Below are 17,184 nucleotides of genomic sequence, written 5' to 3'. Positions count from 1 at the left end.
GGATAGTTAGAAGCTGGGCATGTATGCAGGGTTTGCCATCTACTTTGTGGCAGGCAACCAGGCCAGGCAACTTGTTCAAAATTAATGGAGAAAAGTCAAAGATACAGAACTCTCTTATGGAAATGAGCTAAAGGATTCTGAAACAACAAGTAGAGATTAGACGACAGGGAGAAGAATTCAGAATACACACAGAGATCAAAATCCCAGATTTTCAAGATTTTCTAAGTATTGAAACATTGCACCTCATGCAGATGACCTGAAATTTAGAACTCACTCAGCTAGTGAGAAACATAAACTCCAAACCCAGAAGTGTCCCCATGAATTTTCATGCCGTAAGTCCAGAAGGCCAAGACATGTCTCAGCTGCAGCAATGATCAACTGCTGTTCCACTGACACCACAGAGGTTCTCTGGCCAGCTGGATCAAAGTCAAAAGCTCATTGATTTAACATCACATTGTTTTCCAGTCCTACCCATTGGAGTCACTGCACCTCACTTATGGCTGGACTAATTCAACAAGACTATGGCTTGTAGGTTTGCTCATTCACATGCCATGCATCCTGCACAGACAGTGTTCCCAAGGTCTGTCCAACCTCTAGGCAGTCTCAGAGGCCTCTTGAAGGGGATATGTAGAAAGGTGTAATTAAAACCCCACAGAGTATACATCAAGGTCCAAAACATACCAGTGCAGAGAATGGATGACAAAGGTTCATATATTGGTACACAATTTTTATATTACTTGTCTAAAGGCAAATCCACCCAGCCTGACTTTGTTGTGAACCAATCTTAAACCTTAGAGATAAAGATTTTCTTTTGAGCTCTGTCCTTCCTGTAGTTGTTATACATGCTCTGAAGTAAGATATTCCTTATATATTCAGGATGACAGCTTCTCTCTTACATAAAACTTTAGGATCATTTTCCTATCCATTCTAACAGAAAATGAGAAAGCAAGGAGGAAATTGCTAGGATTCTAGAAAAACTCCAATCTATCCTATGTAAAAACAGACTGAAAAATAAAGTTGTGCATATTCTACAAAAAGCCTATGACAACATATGACCTTTTACTAAAGTAATTCTGACAGCCATTACCAAAAATCATCTAAGATTGCAGTTGGTTTAAAAGTGTATTTAGGAGGGATGCCTGGGTGGCTCAGTTGGTTAAGCAGCTGCCTTCAGCTCAGGTCATGATCCCAGCGTCCTGTGATCGAGTCCCACATCGGGCTCCTTGCTTGGCGGGAAGCCTGCTTCTCCCTCTGCCTCTGCCTGCCATTCTGTCTGTGCTCGCTCTCTCTCCCTCTCTCTCTGACAAATAAATAAAATATTTTAAAAAAGTGTATTTAGGAGTGTCTGGGTGGCTCAGTGGTTAATCATCTGTCTTTGGATCAGATCATGATCCTAGGGTCCTGGGATAGAGCCCCCTATCAGACTTCCTGCTCAGTGGGAAGCCTGCTTCTCCCTCTCTCCCTCCCCCCTGCTTGTGTGCCCTCCCTTATTGTCTCTCTCTCTGTGTCAAATAAATAAATAAAATCTTAAAAAAAAAAAAAGACTCCATTTAGGGGCACTGGGGTGGCTCAGTCAGTTGTCTGTCTTCGGCTCAGGTCATGATCCCAGGGTCCTGGGATCAAGTCCCCCATCTGGCTCCCTGCTCATGGGAAGCTTGCTTCTCCCTCTGCCTGCCACTCCCCCTGCTTGTGCTATGTGGCAAATTAATAAATAAAATCCTTAAGAAAAATAAATAAACAACTGTATTTAATAGAGATTGCTTGTGATGTGATCATTTAAGCTACTGGTCATAACAAAGTGTACCATACTGAACTTGTTCCCAAAGAGAAAATTAAAGACCTTCTGTTATTGGAAAAGTTGGATTGCTGGGACCATGCTCCATTTTTTTCCATATTCTTCCTTTGAGAGGGTATAAGGGGGCTTTGATATCAAGCTCCCAGAAATAAAAGACTGCCTATTCATTGTAACTTCAGCACTTAGGAAGAGTTCTTCAACCTGTCCATAGAAGTGAAATGCCTGATCTTTTGCTATGAAATCATTAAAGCAAAAATTTTTTACAGAAAGTTCAATGAAACTATAGCTCCAAGAACTGTCCAGTGGATGGCAATGTTCAAAAATTCAGCTCTGTGTTGTCTCCCCTTCTCAGATCTCTTTGTTGAGCATCCATGAAGATGAGCAATCCCTAAGCTTAGTAAATTTCAGTTGCCCCTCAGTTATGTTCTTGTCCCTATAAACTTTTGATGCCCTTTGTTCTGTGGAGTTTAGTAAGGACACATATTTGCTTTGCTTCAACCATATGGGATTACACAAGGACTCACAACAAATGTCATGTGTGCAGAAACTAAAATGTACCACAGTGATGTTAAGACTATGGAATGAATCCAAATCACTGGGCTGAGAAGACTAAGACCACTGAACTCTTACTGCATCTGCAATCTCCTCAACTGTGAGCTTCCATGCTTAATCTACTTTAAGAACAAGTTCCCTGAAACAGTTCTAAAGATGTCAGACACACAAATGTGATTTGTCTTTAAGGTTCCAGAACAAGAGGGATTACAACATGGGTGAACAGAGTTTGAATGGTTTTTAAGAGATGCCTGGGTGGCTCAATTGGTTAAGCATCCAACTCTTGATTTTGGCTCAGGTCATAATCTCAGTGTCATGGGATTGAGCCCCGTATTGGGCTCTGCCCTGAGCAGGGAGTCTGCTTGGATTCTCTCTCTCCATCTCCCTCTGTCCCTTCCCCCATGCACTCTCTCTCTCAAATAAATAAATAAATCTCACAAAGAGAGAGAGGGAAAGACTCAAAATGAGCTTCCAAATTGTATTAACCTAAGCAATTTCAGCTACAAGACTCACACAGGGCTTGCTGATCGACTGCAAGTCCCCATGTCTCTCAGTCTGAATGTTCTGCTTCCCTCACTGGAGGATAGGCTAGGTCCTGCATCAGCCATTATTTCTTCATGGACTCAGTCTAGAAAAAAGATGTACATTTCAAGGCCCTCAATGGATGGGTCAGAGATGGGAGTGGCCATACCTCGGAGAAGTATGTCTAGTCTTGATCAGGAATTTAACAAAAAGCCTCATTCATATTCCATCAAACACTCAACTCCAGCAAACAGCTCCAAACCCAAAAGACCAGTGAGCTCCACCTTCTCTGAGAAGAGCCAGCTTCCACTAGACGGCATGGAGCAGTTGTCCTGTGACACCTGAAGTTCCTTGTTGTATCCTCTCATGATCAACTCCCATGTCAGTGCCAAGGCTGATGGTGAACTTTTACTGTTGTCTAAGGAAAAGTAGAAATGAATTACAAATGAAAAAAGAAACTATTTATTATTGTGATGATGAGTTTTAGGTTACACTGTTCCATAACGGTAGGCAAAATCCAGTCTTCTGTATAGCTATGAAACAACAACGTTATATTTGCCCTTAAAAGGCTGACATGTATATCTTCTGTTCAGAACACACAAAGATACCTAGTAGAGCTTATGCTCAACTGTACCTATAGATGATCTACATCTCATTCGGAGGAAACCCTTTTGGATATCATCAATACTTTGGCTGAGAATGTTCCACACCTGACAACTATCTGCCCTATCCTGTTCTACTGGGCTCCTATGGAACTGGCACATGCTTAGGGTTCGAGTTTTTACTTTTTTTTTTTTTAAGATTTTATTTATTTATTTGTCAGAGAGATAGAGAGAGTACAGGCAGGCAGAGAGGCAGGTAGAGAGAGGGGTGGGGGGAAGCAGGCTCCCTGCGGAGCAAGGAGCCCGATGTGGGACTCAATCCCAGGATGCTGGGATCATGACCTGAGTCAAAGGCAGCTGCTTAACCAACTGAGATACCCAGGCATCCCTAGTTTTTACTTTTTAAATGTAAACTGTATCTTTGTAGTTAATGAATCATGAGATCATTTTCAAACAATTTGCCTCTCAATAAAGCAGTTTAAGTTAAAGCAGTTAAATTTTTTGAAGTAATTACCTATATATATTAATTGGTAGTCACTCCATTCTTTCATGAGCTCAGAACGATGCCATAGCTCCTAATTTCATTCAGGGGAAAAGCTTAAGTCCTTAAAACAACCTCAAAATCCCTACAAGGTCCAGTGTTCTGTTATCTTTCTAGCCCTTTCTCCTACCTTTCTCTCCCTTTACTCATTTTACTTAAGCCACACAGACCTCCTTGTAAAATCTGCCCTGATGATCTCACAGCAACTATTTCCTCTTCCTGGAAGAATCTCCCACCAGATTATCTAACTCCCTCCATTTCTTCAAATCTTCGCTCAGTTCTCATCCTAAGGTAATCTCTCTTTACCACTCTTACCACTCTACATTATTCTGTAAACTATGCTCATTCCCTGGTGCTCCCCATGACTTTACCCTGCTCCTTTTCTTTTCCTGTGGCCTCTATCACTTATCACATACAAGAAAACTTACCTTTTATTATGTATACTGTTTATTGTCTGTATCCCCCGTTAGACTCTAAGCTCTACAAGGCAGAGATCTTTGTTTTGATGACTGATGTAAACTGAGTACTTAGAACACAATGGCACACAGTAGGCACTCAATAACTATCTGAATGAATGAATGAATGAATGCCTCAAATCTCTATCCACAATGTCAGATTACTAATTGAGAACTGAAGAGATTTGGATAGTCATATTGGAAATCTGGATAATCCAATTGGAAACTTTGGGCTGTGCTAAACTGAACACCTGTACATTCTTATTATCTAGCTCCATTTAAATGTTTATCAGTTATTTAAAGCACCGATCAGGGGTGCCTGGGTGGCTCAGTTGGTTAAGCATCTGCCTTCAGCTCAGGTCATGACCTTAGGGTCCTGGGATTGAGATCACATTGGGCTCCTTGCCCAGCAGGAAGTCTTCTTCCCTTTCTCCTCCCTGTTCGTGCTCTCACTACCTCTCTCTCTAAAATAAATAAATAAAATCTTTAAAAAAGAGAGACAGAAAGAGAATATCTGACAGATCAATGGTAGGGAGTATAAGTTTCAACCCAAGGAAGAAAGCATTTTCTCAATGGTATTCATCAGTGCAATGGTTTCCTCCCAAGACAATGATTTCTTCAATACTATAAACATTATAGCAGGAGACATTAAGCATCTCTCACCTCAATAAAGGCTGATTCCACTGTTTATGAGAACAGATGTGTTTGTGTTATCCTTGACTAATTAAATAAAAATTTGGCTAAAGAAATAAACTCAAATCTCTTGGTGGCTCTTTCCCCAAATATAAAGTCTAAATACATAATGCTCTCGTTTGTGTTTTGGAAGTAAAAGTTAAGATAATTATCTTTTTATTTTACTCTATTGATTTTCAGTCGTTTATGCTCTTTAATACCTCAAAGTTGAAGAAGACTGGGGCAGGTGGCTGGCTCAGTCAGTGGAGCGTGTGACTCTTAGTCTTGGGCTTGTGAACTGAGCCCCATGTTGGGTGTAGAGATTACTTAAAAATAAAATCTGAAAAAAAAATTGAAGAAAGGGGTGCCTGGGTGGCTCAGTGGGTTAAGCATCTGCCTTTAGCTCAGGTCACGATCTGCCTCTGCCTTTACCTGTGGCTTCCCTAGCCTGTGCTCACACACACTCTCTCTCTGTCAAAGAAAATAAATAAAATCTTAAAACAAAAGCTGAAGAAGACGGGGCACCTGGGTGGCTCAGTGGGTTAAGGCCTCTGCCTTCATCTCAGGTCATGACCCCACATCAGGCTCTCTGCTCAACGGGAAGCCTGCTTCTCTTCCTCTCTCTCTCTGCCTGCCTCTCTGCCTACTTGTGATCTCTGTCTGTTAAATAAATAAATAAAATCTTTTTAAAAAAAGTTGAAGAAGACCAATTTTATTTTATATATAAAAGAACGGAGCCTTCTAGGATATTTTGATAACCCCAAGAAAATCTACATTCCTCAGATTCCAGAAATTCAAGCTACATTGACTCAATCTCAAGAAGGTAAACTTCAAATAAAACATATGATTAGTAACATGTGTACTGCATTATCTAACACTGTCCCAAACACTACAAAGTACTAAAAAAGAGAGCATCCTTACTAACAAGGTATTCATATTGTAATTGAGGAGAGGTTCGGCTACATGTATACCAATTACTGAATGATATTTTACATTATAAATAAGCAACATATTGTATCACAGTAATCTAAATTATGTATTGAATTTGGGTGTTGAATCCTGGTACTAAAATTTGCAGACCTGTCTTTGTTAAAGAGTAGTTATCTGATAAATACAATAAATGCACTTTGAGAAAGTGGAGCTCTTGATTTGACAGTGAACTTGGTTACAGAAGTTGAGCTGGAGTTGAGGCTCAGGCTGACTATAAAGGAAAGGAGGGATATTGATGGCAAAAGCATATCAGAGGAGAACAGTATGTATTTTATGAGTAATTTATTTGTGATTTGGACTAAAGCCTGTATTTTTTTTTTCCTAAATGCTCCCATAAAACGACACAGGGTTGCAGATTGGAGAAAATGACAGGACCCATCCATATGTTGTCTACAAGAGACCCATTTTGAACCTAAGGATACACCCAGACTGAACGTGAAGGGATGGAGAAGTATCTTTCATGCCAATGGGCCTCAAAAGAAGGCCGGGGTAGCAATTCTCATATCCGATAAATTAGATTTTAAACTAAAGACTGTAGTCAGAGATACAGAAGGACACTACATAATTCTTAAAGGGACTATCCACCAAGATGATTTAACAATTGTAAATATCTATGCCCCCAATATGGGAGCAGCCAATTACATAAGAAAACTATTAATCAAGATAAAGAGTCATATTGATATGAATACATTAATAGTAGGAGATCTAACATGCCTCTCTCAGTAATAGACAGATCATCCAAGCAGAAAATCAATAAAGAAACAAGACCACTGAATGACACATTGGACCAGATGGACCTCATAGATATATATAGAACATTCCACCCTAAAACAACAGAATACTCATTCTTCTCAAGTGCACATGGAACCTTCTCCAGAAGAGACCACATACTGGGTCACAAATCAGGGCTCAAATGATACCAAAAGACTGAGATTATTCCCTGCATATTCTCAGATCACAATGCTTTGAAACTGGAGCTCAATCACAAGGAAAAGTTTGGAAGGAACTCAAACACCTGGAAGCTAAAGACCACCTTACTTAAGAATGCTTGGATCAACCAGGAGATCAAAGAAGAACTGAAACAATTCATGGAAACCAGTGAGAATGAAGACACTTCAGTCCAAAACCTATGGGATACAGCAAAGGCGGTCCTAAGGGGGAAATACATAGCCATCCAAGCCTCCCTCAAAAAAACTGGAAAATCCAGAATATACCAGCTGTCTCTGCACCTTAAAGAACTGGAGAATCAACAACAAATTAAACCAACTCCACACACAAGAAGGGAAATAATAAAGATTAGAGCAGAGATCAATGAGATAGAAACTAGAGATACAGTAGAACGTATCAATGAAACTAGAAGCTGGTTTTTTGAAAGAATCAATAAGATCGATAAACCATTGGCCACACTAATCCAGAAGAAAAGAGAGAAAGCTCAAATTAATAAAATTATGAATGAAAAGGGAGAGATCACAACTAACACCAAGGAAATAGAAACAATCAGAAGTTATTATCAACAGTTATATGCCAATAAGTTAAGCAACCTAGATGAAATGGATGCATTCCTGGAAAACTATAAACTCCCAAAATTGAACCAGGAAGAAATTGACAACCTGAATAGACTGATACCTAGTAACGAGATTGAAGCAGTGATCAAAAACCTCCCAAAAAAACAAGAGCCCAGGACCTGACGGATTCCCTGGGGAATTCTACCAGACTTTCAAAGAAGAAATAACACCTATTCTCCTGAAGCTGTTTCAAAAAATTGAAGCAGAGGGAAAACTTCCAGACTCTTTTTATGAAGCCAGCATTACCCTGATCCCCAAACCAGGCAAAGACCCAAAAAGGAGAATTTCAGACCAATATCACTGATGAATATGGATGCTAAGATTCTCTACAAGATCCTAGCAAATAGGATCCAACAGCACATTAAAAAGATTATCCACCATGGCCAGGTGGGGTTCATCCCTGGGTTACAAGGATGGTTCAACATTCGCAAATCAATCAATGTGATAGAACAAATCAATAAGAGAAGAGAGAAGAACCACATGGTCCTCTCAATTGATGCAGAAAAAGCATTTGACAAAATCCAGCATCCGTTCCTGATTAAAACGCTTTAAAGTATAGGGAAGAGGGAACATTCCTGAACTTCATAAAAATCTATCTATGAAAAACCCACAGCAAATAAAGCCTATATTTTTGAGTATTTAAGAGACTCCTGGTGTCCGGTTGTTCTGTTTTTGTGATCAACAGGAAATAAGCCAGATAAATAAGCCAATAAATATTAATACACTTATATTGTTAAATACAAGTGATAACACTTAAACAAGGAGACTAATTATTTTGAACTACTCCAAGTTACCTTCCTTTTTTCTTATGGTTCCTTCCAAACTGCTGCATAATAATAGCAATGTAATGTCTTCTTTAGGCTATTTCTTGAATGTATAGTGTAGTCAGTATACATGGATATATATGGATTCTAAGGTTTTGTTCTTTCTTTCTTTCTTTTTTCTCTTTCTTTCTTTCCTCTTTTTTTTTTTTTTGCTAAAGTTGGTTTTGTTAAATTTTCATTGGTGATTTCTGTTAACCATAGTATAATTTGTTAAAAGATTTTGATAGAGAGTGACATAGATAGTGAGAGAGAGAGCACAAGCAGATAGTGAGAGGGAGCACAAGTGGAAGAGAGTGAGAAGCAGGCTCCCTGCTGAACAGAAAGCCCAATGCAGGGCTCCATGTGGGCTTGATCCCAGAACCCTGGGATCATGACCTGAGCTGAAGACAGACGCTTAACCATCTGAGCCACCCAGGCGCCCCAACCACAGTATAAATTTTAAGTCTGAAAGAGTAAGGGTTACAAATTCTAAGTTACACCGTACTCTGTTCACATGACCTTCCCAGAGAAGTGGGATCACAGATTCAAATGCTAAGTGGCCAAGTAGATAAGAAAGATGTTAAAAATAGGTCTAATATAAGCAGAAGGGATGATTTATGGGCAAATGGCAAATTAGAAAGTAGATGCCCTGACTGAATATTCAAATAAAATGAAAATTTCAAAGCTTTTGCCAGCCAAACAACTATGAGCCAAGTTTGGCTTACCAGCTGCCAGTTTGGGATTCCCTCATCTTCAGCTGGTTTTTGTTTGCTTTGTTTTTATTTTTGTTACCTGAAGCTTTTTAAATGCGCTATTAATTTTTTTCTTTTTCTTTTTAAGTTTTTATTTAAATTCTAGTTAGTTAACATGTGTTTAACATTAGTTTTAGGTATATAATACAATGATTAAATGATTACATACATCACTCAGTGAACAACAAGTTCACTCCTTAATTCCCATCACTTGTTTCACTCGTCAAACCCACCCACCTCCCCTCTGGTAACCATCAATTTGTCCTCCGTAGTTACAAGTCTGGTTCCTGGTTTGCTTTTCTCTCTCTCTCTCTCTCTTTTTTCCTCTTTGGTCATTTGTTTTGTTTCTTAAATTCCACATATGAATGGAATCATATGTTGTTTGATTTTCTCTGAAATATATTATTTCACTTAGCATAATATTCTCTAGCTCCATCCATGGTATTACAAATGACAAGATTTTGTTCTTGTTTATGGCTGAGTAATATTCATATATACATATATATATGAAGATATATGAATATACTATGAATATGCTACATATATGACATCTCCTTTATCCATTCAATCAACATGATATATCACATAAACAAAAGAAAAAGAATCATATGATCATTTCAGTAGATGCAGAAAAAGCATTTGAAAAAGTACAACATGATTGATTCATGATAAAAACCCTCAACAAAGTAGATGTAGAGGGAACATACCTCAACATACTAAAGGTCATATATTAAAAACCCACAGCTAATATCATCCTCGATGGAGAAAAAATAAGAGCTTTTCTTCTATGGTCAGGAACAAGACAGGGATATACACTCTCACCACTTTTATTCAACATAGTACTAGAATTCCTAGCCACAGTAATGAAACAACGAAAAGAAACAAAAGTCATCCAAATGAGTAAGGAAGAAGTAAAACTTTCCCTATTTGCAGATGACAGGATACTATATATAGAAATCCCTAAAGACTCTGCCAAAAAACTTCTAGAACTGATAAATGAATTCAAAAGCACCAGGATACAAAATCAATGTACAGAAATTTGTTGCATTTCTATATACCAATAAAGAAGCAGCAGAAAGAGGAATTAAGGAATCAATCCCATTTATAATTGCATGAAAAACAATTAGATTCTTCAGAGTAAGCCTAATCAAAGAGGTGAAAGACCTATTGTCTGAAAACTATCAAACACCAATGAAAACAATTGAAGGTGACACAAATAAATGGATTTCCATGCTCATGGATTGGAAGAACAAATATAATTAAAATGTCTACACTACCCAAAGCACCCTACAGTCAATGCAATCTTTACCAAAATACCAGGAGCATTTTTCACAGAACTAGAACAAACAATCCTAAAATGTATATGGAACTACAAAAGACCTGAAATAGCCAAAGCAATCTGGAAGAAGCAAAGCAAAGCTAGAGGCATCACAATTACAGACTTCGAGTTATATTACAAAGCTGTAGTAATCAAAACAGTCTGGTACCAGCACAAAAATACACAAATAGATCAGTGGAACAGAATAGAAGACCCAGGAATGAACCCACAATTTTTACTAATCTTCAGCAAAGCAGGAAAGAATATTCAGTGGAAAAAAGACAGTCTCTTCAATAAAGGGTGTTGGGAAAACTGGACAGCAACATGCAAAAGAAAGAAACTGAACCGTTCTCTCACCATACACAGAAATAAACACAAAATGAATTAAGGACCAAAATGTGAGACCTGAAACTATAAATGCACTATTAAAATTTTAAGTGAATTTTGGGGGTGCAGCTTTGTTTTTTGTTGTTGTTATTGTTATTTGTTTTTAAAGACTATTTATTCAAGAGAGAGTGAGACCACAAGCAGGGGGAACAACAGAGGGAGAGGGAGAAACAGGCTCTCTGCTGAGCAGGGAGCCCAATGCAGGGCTCGATCCCAGCATCCTGGGATCATGACCCAAGCCCAAGGCAGATACTTAACCTACTGAGCCACCCAGGTGCCCTTGGACAAATCTGTAATCCCATTTGAAGTAAACGGAGACAGATTTGTGTATTTTAAACCCAGAGAATTGTCAGTCCAAACCATTCACTTATTCCACCATTCACTAAACAACATTATTGAACATCAATTCCCTTAGGCCAAAAGATGAAATTGCAATAGTTTTCCCTTTGGTGGTCTCACAGGTAAGTAGCTCTTATAATATAACTGGATAAGTGTTGTTGAGAGGGAGTCATTTATATAGAATGTGTTTATAAATAAAACTAAGAATTAATATAGCTGATTATATAGAACAACTCCAATTTTAAAGAACTGCTATTTTGAGAATTTAAAATATTAATAAAGAGGTGTCTGGGTGGCTCAGTCAGTTGAGCATCAGACTCTTGATTTCAGCTCAGATCATGATCTGAGGGTCCTGGGATAGAGCCCCATGTGGGACTCCCAGCTCAGCAGGGGAGTTTTCTTATCTCCCTCTCCCTCTGCTCCTTCTTCTGCTTGTGCATGCACACTCTTTCTCTAGAATGGATAAAATGTATTTAAAATGAGAGTGCTCACCCTAAGATAGGCTTAAAGTTCAAAATGGCCCATCAATGAACATTTTTATTATAAAAGTGTACCAAAGGTTGAACATAAACATTCCCAAATTCACTGTTCTGTAGTAGAAGTTGGCTTTTTGAGATGAGCTGCAAAGAGCCACCAGCTTCTTAGAAGCACAGTATGGATGATCAGGAGGGCATCAGAACCTCAGGCCTTGATGTTTTGGTGCCAAAACAAACTTAAAACTTGAGGACATCCTTAAAAACGCATCACTAATTGCCGAGAAGCCTTTTATTTCCCTCTGTATTGATTGTAGCATTCCCACAAATACAAAAGAAATTATTCCTACACTGTGTTCCACAGAACACAAATTTAGTGACTACCATTGGCACAGCACACTTTTCTGGGCACAGCAAAGTGTTTAGTTAACTAAATGAATATCTTCTCACAAATTCCCTTGCTGGAGACAAAGAGTAAACAAATAAATGCATTACTTTCAGGAAGTAAATGCTATTTATAAAGGAAGCTGAAGAAAATTTAGGGTTTGGAGAATGGCTGATAGAAGCATGAGATGCCAAAAAATAAAATTAAATTGATAAAGCAGAACCTCCTTGGTACCGTTCTAGCAGACCTGAAGTAATTATGGGAGGCAGCCTCTAATATCTAGGGAAAAGCAATAAAGGAAGTGAGCAAGGCCCTGGTGGTGTATGCCCACCATATATGCAAAAATGCAAAGAGGCCTGGGATGAAGGAGAGACGTGAGTGAAGAGGTTTTCAGTGGAGATGTTGGAAACCAGGGAAGGGGATAAGACTGACCAGGAAGACCATCCTGAGAATGTTACTTTTTATTCTGACATGAGCTGGAAAGCCTGTAGAGGTGCAACATGAGCAGGTTTCCATTTTAGAAGAATCACTTTGGCCACTTTGTGCAAAGTAGACCATGCCTTATTAAATTATAAAATAGAGTTCAAGCTATAATAGAGTCTGCAGTAATAGTAATAATGATAACAACAATGCCATACATATAGAGAGCACTTACTATATGCCAGCTCGTATGCTAGCATTTTACATAATTATTTCACTTAGTTTTCACTAATGCCCAGTGTCTTGTAAAACAAATGTAAAAATTGAGGCTTCAGGTGTTTTAGGCAACCAGGCATAGTCAGAATAGTGTTAGAGTCTGGATTTTCAGCCTGGTAATCTAATTCCAGAGACAATCCTCTCTGGACGTGCTGCAGAATATCCTAGGAAACTTTTAAGACTTGTACCCACCCACCCCTTGCAGAGATTCTTATTTAAGTGTTTGAGGGTAGGGCCCAGGCGTACCATTATTCGAAGTTCTCCAGGGCACTCTATTGTGCAGTCAGAATGGAGGGCTGTTGTGAGATCATGGCAACACAGCAATGCCTAAGATTACACAGCAGAACACTTCATTTCAAATGTATTATTTAGTGAAGTTAAAAAAAAAAACAAACAAAAACCCTGATATATCTTTCCAGGAGGGAAAAAGCCTTCAGTGCAAACCCCAACATCTTCTATGACAAATATTGGTACTAAGTAGTGACAGCTGTGTACACATTTCAAGAGAAAGTAATTTAAGCACATCATCTGTCCTCCATTCCCACCAGGATCTTGGTCACCCTCAGGAGAGCAATGACCATTCAGACAATACTGCTCTCCACAGGCCTGTCACTGCCCATCGGTCAGAGGACTGTTGCTGTGCTGAAAAGCAGAAGTCTTTTCCTTGGCTCCCTTAGTCCGTAGCAATTTGAGCTGTGTTCAGTATTTAAGGGAACTTGCACTCCAGATACAGAACTAAGTCTTCCTCATGAAACACCAGGAGAAGCCAAAATGTTCATGACTGCCACGATCATTCATGTCCTTATCCTTATTATCCAGTATGGACATGGGAGATATGCAACATGAAACTGCAGTTATAAAGTTCATTAAACAGGGTAAGATAAATGGGTAACATATTTCTGTTTGCTCTAATTCACTGACTGAGGAAGAATTCAAGAAGAGGCTTTTACTGATAATATCAAATATGTCTTCTGATCAAATGTTTCTCTCAAAGAAACATCAACATGCTCAAACACCCTAGCAGCCATTATACTTATGCATTAGAAGGCAAAGGAAATAGAAGCAAATACACAGAAACTTACCACGTCGGGAAACTAACAAGTTCAAATAAAAACAAATCTGGACTTAGATAAGGAGAGACTTTATTAAAAAATAGTATTGAAACTGGGAGAATGCTCTGACCTTAGGATTTGAATTTATCTCAAAATAAAATTCAGAGACACTTTTCTAAGGGTGCCTGGGTGGCTCAGTCAGTTAAACGTCTGCTGTCAGCTCAGGTCATGATCCTGGGGTCCTGGGATCCAGCCCTGCATTGTGCTCCCTGCTCAGAGAGGAGCCTGCTTCTCCCTCTCCGTTTTTTTTTTTGTTTAAAGATTATTTATTTATTTATTTGACAGACAGAGATCACAAGTAGGCAGGGAAGCAGGCTCCCTGCTGAGCAAAGAGCCCAATGCGAGGCTCAATCCCAGAACCCTGGGATCATGACCCGAGCCGAAGGCAGAGGCTTTAAACCACTGAGCCACCCAGGTGCCCCTCTCCCTCTCCTTTTGCTGCTCCCTGTCCCACTGCTTGTGCTCTCTCAGTCTCTCTCAATAAATATAAAATCTTAAAAAAAAATAAAAATGTTTTTCTTTTAAAGGAAGACATAAGTAGGGCTAGCAGGAAATTCTGAAGGGAAATTGGGCAAATGAGAGGGAGTGAGCAGACTGCATGATCAGAGCTATTTCTCACTGTGGTCAGTTAATTGTCAGGATGACATGCTAAGATAGAGGAAGATGTTCTGCATTTTAATGTTTAATCAAACTCGAGGGCAAGCCAAAATTAAGGAGTCTGTAGGGCAGAGAAAATGCTGACTAAAGGCTGGTTAAGCTAAGGGAAGTGTATGTAATGGGCGATACCGAACACTTGGTCACAACTTTACCACTTAATAATTCTTTAGTGGTTATTGATCAAGAAAATAAAACATCAGAATTCCATATCATATTGTGATATGTAGATTATGAAAGTATAGTGGTTTCCAAATCATTTGAGAAATGAAAATTTTGCTGAGTATTTTGCATACCAAATTTTGATATTAATCTCGATTGAAAGTTAAACTTTTAAAAGAGCACCATAATCAATATTTTAGTTGGTAATATGTTGCTCTATTACATACCTGTTAATATAATAAAGTTAAAGGGGTGCTTCCCAAAATCCAATTGCTTAGGGGAAAAGTTTACTATGAGGATAGTTTGGTGATTATATAAAGAACAGCCCCATTCCTTAGCATTATAAATGAAGTATAATGTATATATATTCTAACTTATTCCTGAATACTGATTAGTTAAATGGATTTAAAGAATTTATTGGAAGGAAGGTGGAAGGCAGGGGTATCCTATTTGCTCTTTGCACAATGTATATTAATTCTGCAATATATAATGTAATGACAAAAAAATTATTAAAGTTCATAAAAATTGTGTTAAATCATAAAACAAAACTGTTTCCATATTAAAGGGAGAACTAAATGGTTGCCAAGGATGACTAAGCATACTACAATAATATCCCTACATTGTACAACACAGGCCCAAAATGGGTAGAAAAGCTGAGACATAAGTATAGTCCTACTATAGTGTGGAGGAAACTTTGCATATAGCTGGAACATGAGGATAGACTCAGAAAGTCCCAGGATGGCACTGACAACAGTTGATCCTTATAGCTACATATCATCTTTAAAAAGAATGCCATCTTAAAATTAATGAACAAAGAAGAAAGCAAGCAAAACTGTTTCTCCTCATTCAGTAACTTTTTCTTGGAGGGTAGTGACATCATTTGGGGGTGTATCTGACTCCTCCGGGGTCTAGAGTTTAAATTTTGGGCTTTCCGAGTAGACACACGTGAAGATGAAAAATCTTTAAGAATGAATAGGAAGGCAAGAAGTCAATGAACTAAATGAGACTGAAGAAATAAAATGCGGCAACGTAAGGGCAGTAACATGATACAGAGAACAATCAATGGAAGTGGACAGGCCTGGCTTCAATTCTGGTACTGCCATTTACTAGCTACCTAGCCTCAAACAAATTTACTTAAATACTGAGCTCCAGGTCCCTTCTTTGTAAAGTGCAGTAACAACACATTCATTTACAGGAACCTAGAGTTTAAATGAGATTTAGGGAGAGTATTTAGCTTGGCACCCAATTCCAGTGTATGTGTGTTGTGGGGGGGGTCCCCCCACACCACCAATCAATGATCAGGACACCAGCTGGGGTGTTCTACAGTTTAAGTCTATTCTGCCACTATCTACCTAGACATAGTATCAGATCCCACAGGTCATCGCCTATACTTCTGACTGACCAACTGTAGATCTGAGCGTCCAATAACCTGCCCTCTTTGGGCTTGAATAATTTGTTAGAACAGCTCACAGAACTCAGAAAACATTTTACTTACTAGATCACCAGTTTATTATAAAAGGATAGAACTCAGGAACAGCCAGACAGAAGAGATGCTAAGGACAAAGTAGGGGAAAGGGTGGGGAGCTTCCATGCCTCTCTGGGTGTGCCACTCTTCATGAATCTCCAGGTGTTCATTGAACCAGTTCTCCAAACCCCTTTCTTTTTCTTTTTCTCTTTCTTTTTCTTTCTTTCTTCTTCTTCTTTTTTTTTAATGGAGGTTATAGTACATAGGTGAGATTTTTCAACCTCCAGCCCCTCTCCCCTCCCCTAAGGTCAGGGGTGGGGGATTGGAGGGAGTGGGACTGAAAATTCCAAACCTCTGATATGTGGTTGGTTCTCCTGGCAACCAGACCCCATCCTTAGATACTTTTCTAAAGTCACTTCATTTTCTCTTTCTTTCTTTCTTTCTTTCTTTCTTTCTTCTTTCTTTCTTTCTTCTTCTTCTTCTACTACTACTTCTTTTTTACATAGTAAGTCTAGTTTATTAAGAAGAGTTCAATGGTAGTGTGTTCTTTGCCTTGCTAGAATGTTTCGCAGTGTGAACAAATAGAATCTCTGGACTGGAAAAACACTGGGCCCATGCGGCATGGCCAAGGACAATATATGAGAGTGAACTTGTAAGCAGAAAGAGTTAGGGTCCCCAGAAAAAGAACGACCAGAGACATAGCTTTCATGACACAAGATAAGTCATTTTAGGTCCCCAGATAGTTTTGTGATCCATGCTCTATAGCTCTACTTGCCCCAGCACACTTTTTTTGTTTGTTTGTTTAATTAACATATAATGTATTGTTGGTTTCAAAGGTACAGGTCTGTGATTCTTCAGTCTTATATAATCTAAAGTCACCTCATTAACATAAACCCAGTTGTGCTGGAAAAGGGCTTGTTAGGAATAATAAGACACTCATTCAC

The sequence above is a fragment of the Lontra canadensis genome, unplaced genomic scaffold (assembly GCF_010015895.1).
Source record: "Lontra canadensis isolate GAN:19392208 unplaced genomic scaffold, GSC_riverotter_1.0 scaffold86, whole genome shotgun sequence".
Lineage (NCBI taxonomy): Eukaryota > Metazoa > Chordata > Mammalia > Carnivora > Mustelidae > Lontra > Lontra canadensis.
This window is presented reverse-complemented; position numbering follows the sequence as displayed.